We start from the raw sequence: 14703 nt of genomic DNA, 5'->3' as shown, positions 1-14703 counted from the left end.
GCAAGAGCGTGCATATAGAGACCGTCCAATTTTTACTTCTTATGATGAAGTTATGATTCTTACAACTTTCAACGTAGTAGTGTACGATACAGAAACGGAAATGCAGATCGGTCGATTGTTCGGAATAATAATTTAAACGACATCTGAAGATCTCGTCAATATAATTTCGTCTATATAAATACAGTTGAGAACAGAATTCATATGAGAGAGTTATGATTTTTACACGAGATTTAACAGTCTATGCCTGTTAAAATATAACTCTAAAAATAAATTGAGAATTATCCAATGGAGTCTAAATGAAAGTTGTAGATCTCGTTGATAACTATGTGTGGATATAAGGAACGTCGAAAATGGAGCTCATATGAAGAAGTTATGGAATTTACAAAAATCAAAAAATCACACGCATACGCTCGCTTTGCATGGCATGCATCCTTCTAGAAAGAAACACGTGGACCACCACGAAAGTGACACGTGGAACCCCATGCACCACCCATGTGCACGAAGTGCACCTCCTATTTACACGACATGAACTCCCAAAAATCGCCTATAAGTAGTAGCCCATGCCACACTAATTTCCTCACACATTCACTCTCGGGTTTGTCTCTCTAGAGAACCTTCTTCCCTCTGGATTCTAGACTTTTTGAAATTCTGCAGTAGACACATTAAGACTCTGAAGCAACAGAGATTCGGACACATAGAAGTGCTCGATATCGGGGTCCTGCCGGCAACTTTTCGGGTTTTTGCCAGAAACTCTTTGTAAGTTTGGCTACACTTATAATGCTTTAGTGTAACTTATATCTATATTCATAGTCATTGTTATGGATATATAAATAATATTTATCAGTAATTCTAGTTATAATGGTGATTGATCTACTTACGGAGAGTTGTCTAGAATGGTCATGTAGGCTTGGTTGTTGAATTTCAGAAACGCTATACGTTGAAATGGTCCTACCTCCCAACTGTACGGCCTGGCTAATCCTTATTTGATAGAACTCTCAGTATTCATTGGGAGTAATGAAAGATCTAGCTTTAATTTCTAGATTTCCATAGGAATTAATAAGATATAGTATTATCGGTTATTACTTGTTAGACGCAATACTCGCTAATGGGATCTCCAGTAGGATCACCCATATAGTTGTCAATCGTCGGAGTAATTGTCCAGGTGAGTTATATCATTATACTTTGTATTACAATATATATATCCATGTATGTTAGGATAGAGAACTAATAGAGTAGAGCTGAGAGGATAGTCTATGTACTTAAGTGTAAACCGGTAGAGTAGAAAGTATAAATGTGCATGTATTGGTACAATCTAAAGTGTTTTATCTTTGTGCGTAATTGTTGTAATTAAACACATTGATAGGGGATTATGGTGTAATGGTTAAGGAGGACAGGAGCCTATAGGCCCGCGTGTTGATGAAATGGCGTATAGGTCGTAATTACACATAGATCCCATGTTGATGAAAGGGCATAGAGGCGGTAAATACACATAGACCCGTGTTGATGAAATGGCATGTATGTTATAAGTACACATAGACCCTTGTTGAAGAAATGTAATATGGACAGTAAGTACACGTAGACCCATGTTGAAGATGAAATGGTCGGGCCGTTAGCATAAGATACACATATTGTTGACAAATCGTGAACTATTGTTTGTATGCATGTATATGTATTATGGTATATGGTACTTTGGGGAACTCACTAAGTTTCTTGCTTACCCAGTTGAATATAAATGTTTTTCAGGTAGTTTAATGATTTATGAGAAGGGAAACATTTGACTATAGACACGCGTATTCACAACATATTTCCGCATAATATAGCTATATTCTGATATATATTTTAATAAATAAAAATGAAAAGGTTGGGTTGAAAATCGGGACGTTACAAGTTGGTATCAGAGCTCTGGTTTGAGAGAATTGGATGAACATTCATGTGATTCCAGACTCAAAGCAAGGATCAGAATATCTTAACTAATATTTTAAGAAAAGAACTTTATTCAAAGGAAAAGAATGTGATGCGTACAGTCAGTCAGAGCTTAGAAGGGAAAGTGATTCCCAAAATATCCATATGATTGTTGATATAAGAAATGTTAGAAATATATGTTAGTGTGTAGGATTGGGGATTGGCCTGATAATAAAGATGCCTTAGTTCCTAGAAATTTGGTTGTTATTTGTTGCCTAGAACCTATATTAATGTGGATTAGTTATTTGACAAATACGTTAGGTTACATGCTCCCATAATTAAAAAATTTTAGATTGGTTGATTTGGCGCTATTACATAGCTCTTTTATGAGTCTAACCATTGTAGTTTTTGATCATTCAGTCGACAGACTGTTTGACTTTAGCGGCATGTAATTGTATTCGTCTGATGATTAATTAATATTAGTAGAAGTTCTTCCTAAGCTAATAGTAGGGTGAATTACAAAGGAATCTTAGAAGGAGAGTCTAGGAAGTTTAATATATGCTTGATAGGGAATATATTCGTAAGGTAGGGCATTAGTAAAGTTGCAAAGTGCTAGTTGAGTCTAGGAAAAAAATTTGTGCTCATTGGGACACAAACATATATATGTTTAGCGATCGTTGTATGTAGTATCAGAAGTGACTTGGAAACTTCTCATCAATCATATTGGTGTAATTTAGAAATACATTAAAATGTGTGTGCTACCTTTCTAAAAAATCTAAAGTTTTATCCACAAAAGGCTACATACATGTGTATCTTTATGCATACTTTAAAGAAAGATTATATTGTTGTATAATATTTTCACGTTTATAAGCCAGTCATTTATAGGATCAGTGTTTGATTTAAAGGAAGGAAACTTAGTTTGGTAATCAGGAATATTTAATACTCATAGATCGTTTACATTTTTTATTTTATAGTCTATTTTAATATATATATATTGTAAAACTCCATTTTCGCCGAAAAGTATAAATGACTGATTTCGTAAAATAAACATTTTGATAGAAGACTGTTTAGGATAAATAGTCTTGATAAAAGTTGTAGTACTCATAAAAGTGAGAGCATGCATATAAAGAATGTCCAAATCTGATTTCTTATGAGGAAGTTATGATTTTTAGAAGTTTAAGCGTAATAGTGTGTGACACTGAAACCAAAATGGAGATCGGTTGATTTTTGGGATAAACAATCTAAACGAGAGTTGAAGATCTCGTCAATATAATTATGTCAATAAAAAGACAGTTGAAAACGGAATTCATATGAGAGAGTTATGATTTTTATACGAGCTATAACAGTCTAAGCATGTTAAAAATATAACTTTAGAAACAGATTGAGAATTAGCCAATGGATTCTAAACAAAAGTTGTAGATCACGTCGATGACTACGAGTGGATATAAAGAACATCGAAAATGGAGTTTGTATGAAGAAGTTACGGAATTTACAAAAATCAAAAAATTGCATGTGTATGCACGCTATGCATGGCATGCATCCTTCTAGAAAACGACATGTGGAGCACCAGGAAAGTGACACGTGGAACCCCATGCACCACCGATGTGCATGGAGCGCACCTCCCATTTACACAGCGCGTACTCCCAAAAATGGCCTATAAGTAGCAGCCCATGCCTCACTCATTTCCTCACACCATCACTCTCAGGTTTCTCACTCTAGAGAACCTTCTTCCCTCTAGATACCCGGATTTTTGGATTTCTGTAGTACACACATTAAGAATCTGAACCAGCAGAGAGTCAGACAGATAGAAGTGCTCGGCATCAGGATCCTGCCCACGACTTTTCGGGTTTTCACCAGAAATTCTCTATAAGTTAGGCTACACTTACTACACTTTAGGTGTAACTTATTTTAAAATTCATAGTCGTTGTTATGGATATATAAATAAGATTTATCAGTAATTCTAGTTATAACGCTGATTGATCTACTTACGGAGAGGTGTCTGGAATAGTCATGTTGGCTTGGTTGTTGGATTTCAGAATGGATGTACGTTGAAATGGTCCTTCCTCCCAAAGGACGGAATTCATATGAGAGCGAAATGATTTTTATACGAGCGTTAACAGTCTAAGCCTGCTAAAAATATAACTTTAAAAATAAAGTGAGACTTATCCAACGTAGTCTAAACGAAAGTTGTAGATCTCATCGATAGCTACGCGTGGATATAAAGAACGTCGATAACAAAGATTGTATGAAGCAGTTACAAAATTTACAAAAATCCGAAAATCGCGCCCGTACGCACACACTTTATGCCGCGCTACAAATAAGATTTATTAGTAATTCGTTGTTATGGATATATAAATAAGATTTATTAGTAATTCCAGTTGTAATATTGGGTGATCTACTTATGGGAGAGGTGTTTAGAATGGTCATGGTGGCTGCGTTGTTGAATTTTAGAAAAGCTATACGCAGAAATGGTCCTGCCTCCCAACTCTCCGGCCTCGCTAATCCCTTTTTGATAGAACTCTCGGTATTTATTGGGATTAATGAAAGATCTAGCTTTCATTTCCAGATTTCCATAAGAATTAATAAGATATAGTATTATATGCTAATACTTGTTAAACGCATTACCCGCTAGTGGGATCGCCGGTAGGATCACCCAGATAGCTGTCAATCAACGGGGTATTGTTCAGGAGGGTTATCTCACTATACTATGTATTACAATACATGTCCATGTATCTTATGATGTAGAACTAATAGAGTAGAGCTGACATAAAAGTCTATATGTACTTAAGTGTAAACCGGTAAAGTAGAAAGTATAATTGTGTCTGTATTAGTAGAATCTAAAGTGTTGTCCCCGTGTGTGTAATTGTTGTAATTAAAGACTTAGTTAGGGGATGATGGTGGAACGATTAAGGATGCCAGGAGCTTATAAGCCCAAGTGTTGACAAAGTAGCATGTAGGTCGTAAGTACACATAGATCGGTGTTGATGAAATGACATGTAGGTCGTAAATAGACATAGAATCGCGTTGATGAAATTGCATGTTGGCTGTCAGTACACATAGACTCGTTTTGAAGAAATAACATGTAGGTCATAAGTACATGTAGACCCGTGTTGAAGATGAAATGGCCAAGCCGTAAATCTAAGATACACATATTATTGGCAGATAGCGAGCCATTGTTTTATGCATGTATATGTATTATGGTATATGGTATTTTGTGGAAATCTCTAAGTTTCGTTCTTACCCAGTTGAATATAAAATTTTTTAAGGTACTTCAATGATTGGTGAGAAGAGCAAGGTCCGACTGTACACACGTGATTTCACAACATGTTTCCGCATAATGTAGCTATGATTTTTGTAAAATCATTTATTTTTACCCGCGTTAGGCATAAAATATGAAAGTCAAAACTAGCCAAAACAACCTAAAGGAAAGTTATAGTACTAGTTGAGATCATCACATAAATATACAAAAGGTAAAGATCGGAGCTCGTATGCATAAGATATGGATTTTTCAAAATCTATTTTGTGCGCGTGAGGTACGCGTCACTACCTCGCGGCGTCCACATGACACCACATTCAATCAGATTGCGAGTGATGTGGCCCATGAGTGAATATTCCATAATTACTCTTGTATATATATATATATATATATATATATATATATATATATATATATATATATATATATATATATATATATATATATATATATTTAATAAAGTGATAATTATGGAAGAAAACGTAAGGAAGCCAATGTACTTAGTTGTACCATAACCTATCAAAGAAAATCTATAAAAGATAGTTATTATACATAGGATTAAGGATATATATGAATAATTATGATATCAAAGAAAGATTAAGTAAATAAAAGATAAAAACATAAACATACTTATGATTAGGAAAACATGTGTTAGTTAGCTGTTATTATTCATCCTATATCCTGATTAAATTCAGCTAAACCTCGAACCTATAATCGTTAATCTTGCGAGAGCCAGAAATATATGTATAGTTCTATATGGGGCTGACAACCCCACCTGTGATTGCTAGCTACAATCCCGGCATGATAACTTCTTTGTTTTAAAACTAATATTTTCGACGTCCGATGAAGCGTCGTGTTGGGGTTATTTATCGGTACACGTTGTCGATTATATAGGCTCATGGTAATGTTGTTCGGAAAATATTAATTTAAACTGCCTAAGGGATGCCTTTAATAGTTGTATGATTCGATTAAAAAACAATTTCAAAAAAAAATTAAAAAAGTTTAGGATAGGTATTATGTCCTAAAAAGAAAGATTTTTAAATGAAAAGGGAATCCAAATTTAATAAAAAGGTTAAAGCAGAAAACTATAAAAACCCGTCAACTCACCAACTTTTTGTTGACATTTTCAAAAATAGATGTATTCTTAGGAAGATGAGTGTGGAGAGTAGTTGTGGAAGGAAGGAAGTTATAAAGGAAGTTGCTGGAAGTCGTATTAGTTTGTTATATGTTTTGTTATTAATAGGATGGGTGCTTGAAATCCAAACAATGTAACCCTAAAAATAATTTACAATAAATAAAAGTAATGTTTGTGTTATACTTTTGTGTGTTGTTCAATATACCTGCTACCATGATCCAATGTCCCTACGTCGCACAACCCGACGTTTCTGCCGCCAGCCGCGGGTGTGACAAATTAGTGTCAGAGCTACAAGTTATAGCGAACTAGTAATTCCTTAGGAACTACGACTATAACCTAGGGAATAAACTCTAAATTATTTAAACCTAATAAAATGTATTATTATTATTAATTACCATACAGATAGACTACTTACGAGAGAGATGACTAGTTTGAACTGTCACTTGGGTTGCGGGATTTCAGAATGGCTTAATGCTAAAGTGGTCCTGCCCTCCGGCACTTCTAACCTGGCCAATCCTTACTTGATATTCTTGAAGTATAAAACATAGAATTAATAAATTACCCTTAATCAAACACTAATTAGATAAAGAGTTATATAAAATCTTATAAATATATCTACATATCATAAATATCATCCATTTAAATCACAAATTAAGAGTTTAGGTAAAAAACAAATCCTAGGGTTAGTACAGTACTATGGTTGTACCACAACTAGACCTAGAATGTGCAACTAAGTTTTATTATGATCCAAACGATGCACGTCTAAAACCGGATGCCTTATTTGACAACCTAAACGCCTAAGGATTTATAGATTGATAGCTTAGTTCGATTAGTTAAGAGATAGGTAGAGGCCTATAGCTTGAGGATCTTTGGATCAGTAGCCTAGATCGACTTCCTAAAGATTGTAGACTTGGATCAAGACCTATTACCATAGGATTCAAAACTTAGTTTGGAATGGTACACCTTGAGGATATCCGGATTAGAGTCAGGCATCCGACGTAACCCCCCCCCCCCCATATAGAGAATCACGTGAGATACGGTATTTTGTATTGTATACTTATAATTGGAAATTATATGTATTTTATGATTCTCGTACTATCTCTCATAAACATCTTCATGTTTGATGTCTAATGTAGGATATCGGAGAGATATAAAGGACATATGGTCTTGGGTGTCGTATCCTTTCCCGAAAGAGGAGCAGGTTGTGCCTCGTACACCAAATATGGAGAGTAACTACTATCTGATGATGCCTTTACCCATACCCCGGTATCAGTTGAGGAGGATGATGAACCATTTGAAGAATAAGAGGAGCCTGTTGAGGAGGATGAGCAGCATGACGAGGAGTTCTGTGGGGAACTAGTAGATATGTAACAGCCCAAATTTCCAATAAAATTTTTCATTTTTAAATAACCAAATCATTTCCATCAGATATAAATTCCAATCACATTTTGTTTTCAAAACCCATAACATCAGATAAATTATTCATAATGTCAGACTGTCCCAAATAAAACGCCAGAGAGTGCATGTCGCGCCATCATGCCGGGCTCTTGCCCTTAGATCCTGAAGTACCTGAAACAACCAACAAACTGTAAGCTAAAGCTTAGTGAGTTCCCCAGAGCATACCCCACACAATCCACATAATCACATAATCCATATTAACTATATCAGCTACATATACCACATAAGCCATGCATAGAACCATATAAGGATGTCGTGGAAACCCTCCAAGGTCTTACTCCAGGATGTCGTGGGCTCCCCCCAGGGTCTTATACCTACATGCCATGGGCTCCCACCATGGTCTTTACCTGGAATGCCATGGGCTCCCGCCATAGTCTGATATCCAACTGCCACCGGCTCCCCCCGGGGTCTTCCATGTAAATGACACATAGTCAACAAGCATACCACATATCACAGAAACATACTATCAATCTATATAGCATATATATAAACATATAGGGATGTCGTGGACTCCCTCCAGGGTCTTACTCCAGGATGCCATGGGCTCCCCCCAGGGTCCTATACCTACATGCCATGGGCTCCCCCCATGGTCTTTACCTGGAATGCCATGGGCTCCCCCCATGGTCTGATATCCAACTACCACAGGCTCCCCTGGGGTCTTCCATGTCTAACCAATAAGGTACTAACACTTCCACATTCATACATACTAGGCATATCAATAATGATTCCATAATAATCATCACAACTAACTGAATGGGCCGGCTTTGGTGCCTTCGACCCATTGGTATGGTGAGGAAACTTACCTTTCAAGAAAATGTTGAACCGGTAAAAATCAAATCTCAACTCACAACTCCGAACGCAACTGCCTACACCCACCATGTGACTAACTTCATTAGAATCCCAAAATACCAAAGATACCCTTAAAGTCAAACTTGGTCAACCATGGTCAAAGTCAAGGTCAACAGTCCATGTTGACCCAACTCGTCGAGTTCGTTCGGTCTTCAGAAAACCGAGAAAACCAAAGCCAACCCACTGAGTCATCTCAACAACTCGCCGAGTATGCTTAGTAATCAGAAAGGTCGGGGCACGATCCAACTCGGCGAGTTGGATAAGCAACTCTATGAGTTTTCCTAGTCTTAACTCATTCAGTCACTTCCAAGCGAGTCTAATGCCTCCAAACGATAGATCTGGTCCCCTAGGGCTGAGATACCACGTAAAGCTGCTAACTTTACGTCCATGCATGGTATCAAGAGGATAAAAACACTAAGACTAAGCTTCATAAGAGACCTAGGGCATGGAGGAGGGCCAATACATGATAAAGATGGCAACTTTAAGTCTCAAAAGGCCATGAAATTTCTAGATCTGAATTCATAACTTCAAGACATGCTCAGATCCAAGAATGACTCCAAAATAAACTACTAAAGGCCATAAACTTCTCAATGAAGACATGTATCAAATAAATGGTCAAGGTATTGACTTTATACCTTAATATGGCTGCCACAACAGAGGAATTCCCGGATCCAAAGCTTCTCCCTTCAACTAAGCAACACCAACTTCAAGCTCCTTCAACAAAGCACCAAAATCCACTCTCCAATCTCACACACACACACACACAAAATGAGAGAACAAGTACAAACTAGGGTTTCTCTTGACAAAGGGGGCGGTAAGGGAGGCTAACAATGAGCCCTTCTGTTGACGCAAACAAATCTGGGTAATGCTCTCGCATTTCCTCCTCCAGCTCCTACGTCCATTGTGAACCCTTCTGGTGCTGCCATTGCACCTTCACTAGCTTCACCTCTTTGGTACGGAGAACCTTAGTTTTCCTATCCAAGACCGCAACGGGCCTCTCAATGTAGTTCAGGTTCTCATCCACCTGAATGTCTTCCAAAGAAATAACCACAGCCTCGTCTGTGACACACTTCCGCAGCTGAGACACATGGAAGGTGTTGTAAATCTGGCTAAGCTCGTCCGGTAGATCCAAACGGTAAGCCACCTTGCCCACCTGGGCCGAAATCCTGAACGGACCAATATATCAGGGACCTAACTTTCCCCTTTTCTGAAACCTAATTACACCCTTCCGTGGTGACACTTTCAGCAAAACGAAGTCCCCCACCTTGAACTCGAGATCCGAGCGACGCCGATCAACATAACTTTTCTGACGGCTCTCCGTGACTCGTAGTCTGTCGTGCACTTGTTGGATCAGCTCGGTAGTCTTAAGCACCACCTCGATGCTTCCCATGACTCGGTGCCCCACCTCACGCAAATAAACTGGGGGCGTACACCTCCGACCATACAACATCTCAAACGGGGGTCGGTCGATACTAGCATGATAACTATTGTTATATGAAAATTCTGCTAGTGGGAGGTACGTATCGCAACTCCCTCCGAAATCCAATACGCATGCCCGCAGCATATCCTCGAGTGTCTGGATCGTCCGCTAGCTATGGTTGTCTGTCTGGGGGTGGTACGCAGTGCTGAAGTGTAACTGTGTGCCTAGTTCCTCGTGGAACTTCCTCCAGACTCTGGAGGTGAATCGAACATCACGGCCTGAGACCACCGATACTGGCACTCCGTGCCTGACCACCACCTCTCGCACATAGATTTCTGCCAATTTCTCAGCAGAATTACTCTTGGGAATTGGAAGAAAATGGGCACTCTTCGTCAATCTATCAACAATGACCCAAATGGAGTCCACAACCCTCGCCGTCCTCGGTAACTTCATGATGAAGTCCATGGTGATCTCTTCCTACTACCATATGGGAATGGGTAGCGGTTGAACCTTGTCGTGGGGCCTCTGATGTTCGACCTTGACCTTCCTGCATGTCAAGTATCGCTCCACGAACCATGCGATCTCCTGCTTCATGCAGGGTCACCTGTAAATCAACATCAGATCCCTATACATCTTTGTGGCCCACGGGTGAATAAAGGACTTGGACTTATGCGCCTCTACCAAGATCTTCTGTCTCACACCCCCGGATACCGGTACCCATACCCGGCCACATTGAGTCAAAAGACCCCGACCATCCTGAACAAACAAGGGAATCTGACCCCGAATCCGCTCTATCTTCAAGTTATCCTTCTTCAAACCCTCCATCTGAGCCTGCTTGATCATATCCAAAAATGGAGAAATCACCGTCATTCTCAAACAAACAACCCTAATCGGAGCACTCGCCACCTTGCGGCTTAAGGCATCAGCCACCACATTGGCCTTCCCTGGGTGGTACAAGATCTCGCAATCATAATCCTTCAGTACATCCAACCTCCTCCTCTGCCGCATGTTCAGGTTCTGTTGATCCATCAAATACTTCAAACTTTTGTGGTCAGTAAAGATGGTGCTCCGAACTCCGTGCAAGCAATGCCTCCAGATTTTGATGGAAAACACCACCGTCCCCAATTACAGGTCGTGAGTGGGGTAGTTTTCCTCATGAGGCTTCAGCTGCCTCGAGGCATATGCGATCACATGCCCCCTCTGCATCAGAACTACACCTAACCCTGTGATAGACGCATCACAATACACTACCAAGTCATCCAACCCATCGGGTAGTTTTCAAATTTGAACCTCACATAACCTCTGTCTCAAGGTCTCGAAAATCACATTCTTCTTGGTCAAAAAGTCACATTCTTCTTGGTCAAGCGAGTCAAAGGTGCGACGATCTTGGAGAAATCCTGTATGAATCTCCGATAGTACCCTGCTAGACCCAAGAAGCAACGGATCTCAGATGCATTCTTCGGTACTTCCCACTGCATCATTGCCTCAATATTGGGTGGATCAGCCAAAATACCCCCTTGGTTGATGATATGCCCCAAAAACTGCACTTCTCACAACCAGAAATCACACTTTGAGAACTTGGCATAAAGCCTTTCCATCCTCAGTGTCTCCAATACCTCCCTCAAATGCTGATCGTGCTGCTCCTTGGTCTTAGAATAGAACAAGATATCATTGATAAAAACGATCACATACCGATCCAACATCGGCCTACACACCCTGTTCATGAGGTCCATGAACGATGTTGGGGCATTGGTGAGCCCGAATGGCATCACCACAAACTCGTAGTGACCGTATCGGGTCCTGAAAGTTGTCTGCGGTATATCCTCATCCCTAATCCTCATCTGATGGTATCCAGACCGAAGACCAATCTTGGAAAACCAAGATTCACTCTGAAGCTGATCGAACAAATCATCGATCTTCGGAAGCGGATAACGGTTTTCATCGTTAGCTTGTTCAGCTCTCGATAATCGATACACATCCTTTGTGATCCGTCCTTCTTATTTACGAACAAGATTGGTGCTCCTCATGGCGAACTGCTCGGATGAATAAACCCTCAGTCTAGCAGCTCCTGAAGCTGCATAGACAGCTCCTGCATCTCGGGCGTAGCTAGCTGGTACGGTGCTTTAGCTATCGAAGCGGCACCTGGCACCAACTCAATGCAAAACTTTACTTGCCTCCCTGGAGGCACCCCAGGCAACTCCTCGGGAAAGACAAATCCTAAAAATCTCGTACAACCGTTACACTGTCCAAATCTATCGGGGTCTCAACCCTCGTATCCAAAATGTATGCCAAAAATCTCGAACAGTCCTGATGGAGAAGTCTCCTAGCTCTCGCAGCTGAACAAATGGTTGGCCCCTGCGAGGCCCTTTCTCCATAAATAACCAGTTCTCCCGCACTTGGGGTTCAAACTCTCACCAGCTGGTGCTCGCAATCTATCATGGCCCCATTGGCCCCCAACCAGTCCATCCCAATGATCACCTTTAGTCCTCGCAATGGTATCGGAACCAGATCGACACAAAACCTCTCCCCAAACACATTCAGGACACAATCCCCATATACCCTTACAACATTCACAGTGCGGTCATCCGCAATCTCAACCTCAAGCGGGGAATCCAAAGTCCCCGGAGCATCCCGAAACTTCTTGCTGAGCGAAAGAGATACAAGCGATCGGGTTGCTCCCGAATCAAAAAGGACATGAGCCGACATACGATTGACCAAAAAGGTCCCTATACGGGAGCACACATATACATAAGCATAACAAATCAATATCATGCAGGAAAATATATTACGTACCAGCCACGACGTCTGGTGCTGCCTGAGCCTCCTCGGTAGTCAACTGAAATGCACGACTCTTCACCGCAGGAGCATCCGCCTTGGCATGGCGGCCATCAGTGATCCTCATTGTGGAGAGCGAAGGCGCCGCCACCGCTCCTCCTCCTACCCGCAACCTCGGACAATCGGCTTTTTTATGACCGGTCTGGTTGCAGTGGAAACAAATCAAGCCCTTCTTGGGGCAGTCCCTGCTCATGTGGCCCGGCTGGCCACACGCGTAACATCCCGAGCTCGTTGCTCGACAAGCCCCACTGTACGGCTTACCGCACTTGGCACACCGGCCTCGACCCTGCTGGCCCCTACTGGAAGAATCAGAGGTCTTAGGCTTTTTAGCCTGACCTACTACTCTCTGAACCTGCTCTGGCTTCCGCTTGGTGCGAAGCTCCAACTCCATATCCCCGCTCCCGGGTCTTCTCTACCATCTCATTCAGGGTTTTGCACCCTGTAAAGCTCACGAACTCACGGATATCATCCCTCAGCATGGAATGATACCTCGTCCTCCTCATATCCTCATCCGCAACATACTGATGAATCAACAATGCTCGCTCCCAAAACTTGGCTATGATCTCTGCGACGGTCTTGGTGGTCTGCTATATCTCCTGGAACTCCCTCATTAACCTTTGTACCTCAATAGATGGTGCAAACTCCATATCAAAACGCCTGACAAACTCCTCCCATGACATCTTAGCCACCCCGGCTGATCCTACCTGGATAGTCACCTCCCCCCACCAATCCCTAGCTCGGTCCCTTAACATACACGAGGCAAACCCCACTTTTGCCGCCTCGGGGCAAAAGCTCATGCACTGGGAATTCTCCATGTCTGTCACCCAGGGTCGACTAGCTATGGGGTCCCTAACCCCGAAGAACTCAGGAGCTCTGCACGCCTTTGAACTCCCAGAATGAGGGAGTTCGGCACCGACCTGGCCCGCTGCAATCTCGGCTCGGAAAGACCTGAATCGCGCCTCCATGATCTCCATCATCCCCTCCTAGAATGTTCCGAAAATCACTGGGGTAGCGTCAAGGATGCCCCTCGTAACCTCGTTTACGATAAGCTCGCACAGTCTCTCGTGAATGAGCTCTGTAGCGTAGCCCGACCCAGATCCGGATCCTGATCCTGATCCTGATCCCTCTGCTCCATGTCGTGTCACCACCATTTTGATCTGTAATACCACAAGCCAGAATGATCAAAATATCCAAAAAGGGGATCCTTCCACACTGGTTCTCCTTAGAGCTTCCAGATCTAACATTAGTTCGGGTACAGGTCATGTGCTTTCAGTAGTACGGGACCAATACTACCTTCCACACCTACCTGTACTGTAACGACGTGAATTTTCAAACAATTTTTCATTTTTCAAACATAACATATCTCATATAAATCATCTCAAAACTCAAGTGTATCAAATGTTATCACGGTAAAACATATCCCAGAATCTCAAATACATAATACTCCATCAGTGTGTACAGATCATGCCGGCGCCTTCCCGCGATCCTCGCTAGTACCTGAAACACATATCACATAACACAGTAAGAACAAATGCTTAGTGATTTCTCCAAAATACCACATACAACACATATGCCACTCGAGGCTATAACTCGGTATGACCCTTCGGTCGATGTGTCTCAGTGGGACCCTCCAGTCCCGTAGCTCGTTGGACCCTCCGGTCCGGTCTAGCTCGTTGGACCCTTCGGCCCGGTCTAAATCGTTGGACCCTCCTGTCCGGTCTAATCAAGGACCCTCTGGCCTCGTAAGTCATTGGACCCTCCGGTCCGGTCTATATAACACATTGCATACACATAGCATAATGCACATAATCTCAATCATAAACATAACACATAAGACCCTCCGGTCTG

The sequence above is a fragment of the Lactuca virosa genome, chromosome 5 (genome assembly GCF_052849685.1).
Source record: "Lactuca virosa cultivar CGN04683 chromosome 5, Lactuca_virosa_CGN04683_v6, whole genome shotgun sequence".
Classification (NCBI taxonomy): Eukaryota; Viridiplantae; Streptophyta; class Magnoliopsida; order Asterales; family Asteraceae; genus Lactuca; species Lactuca virosa.
This window is presented reverse-complemented; position numbering follows the sequence as displayed.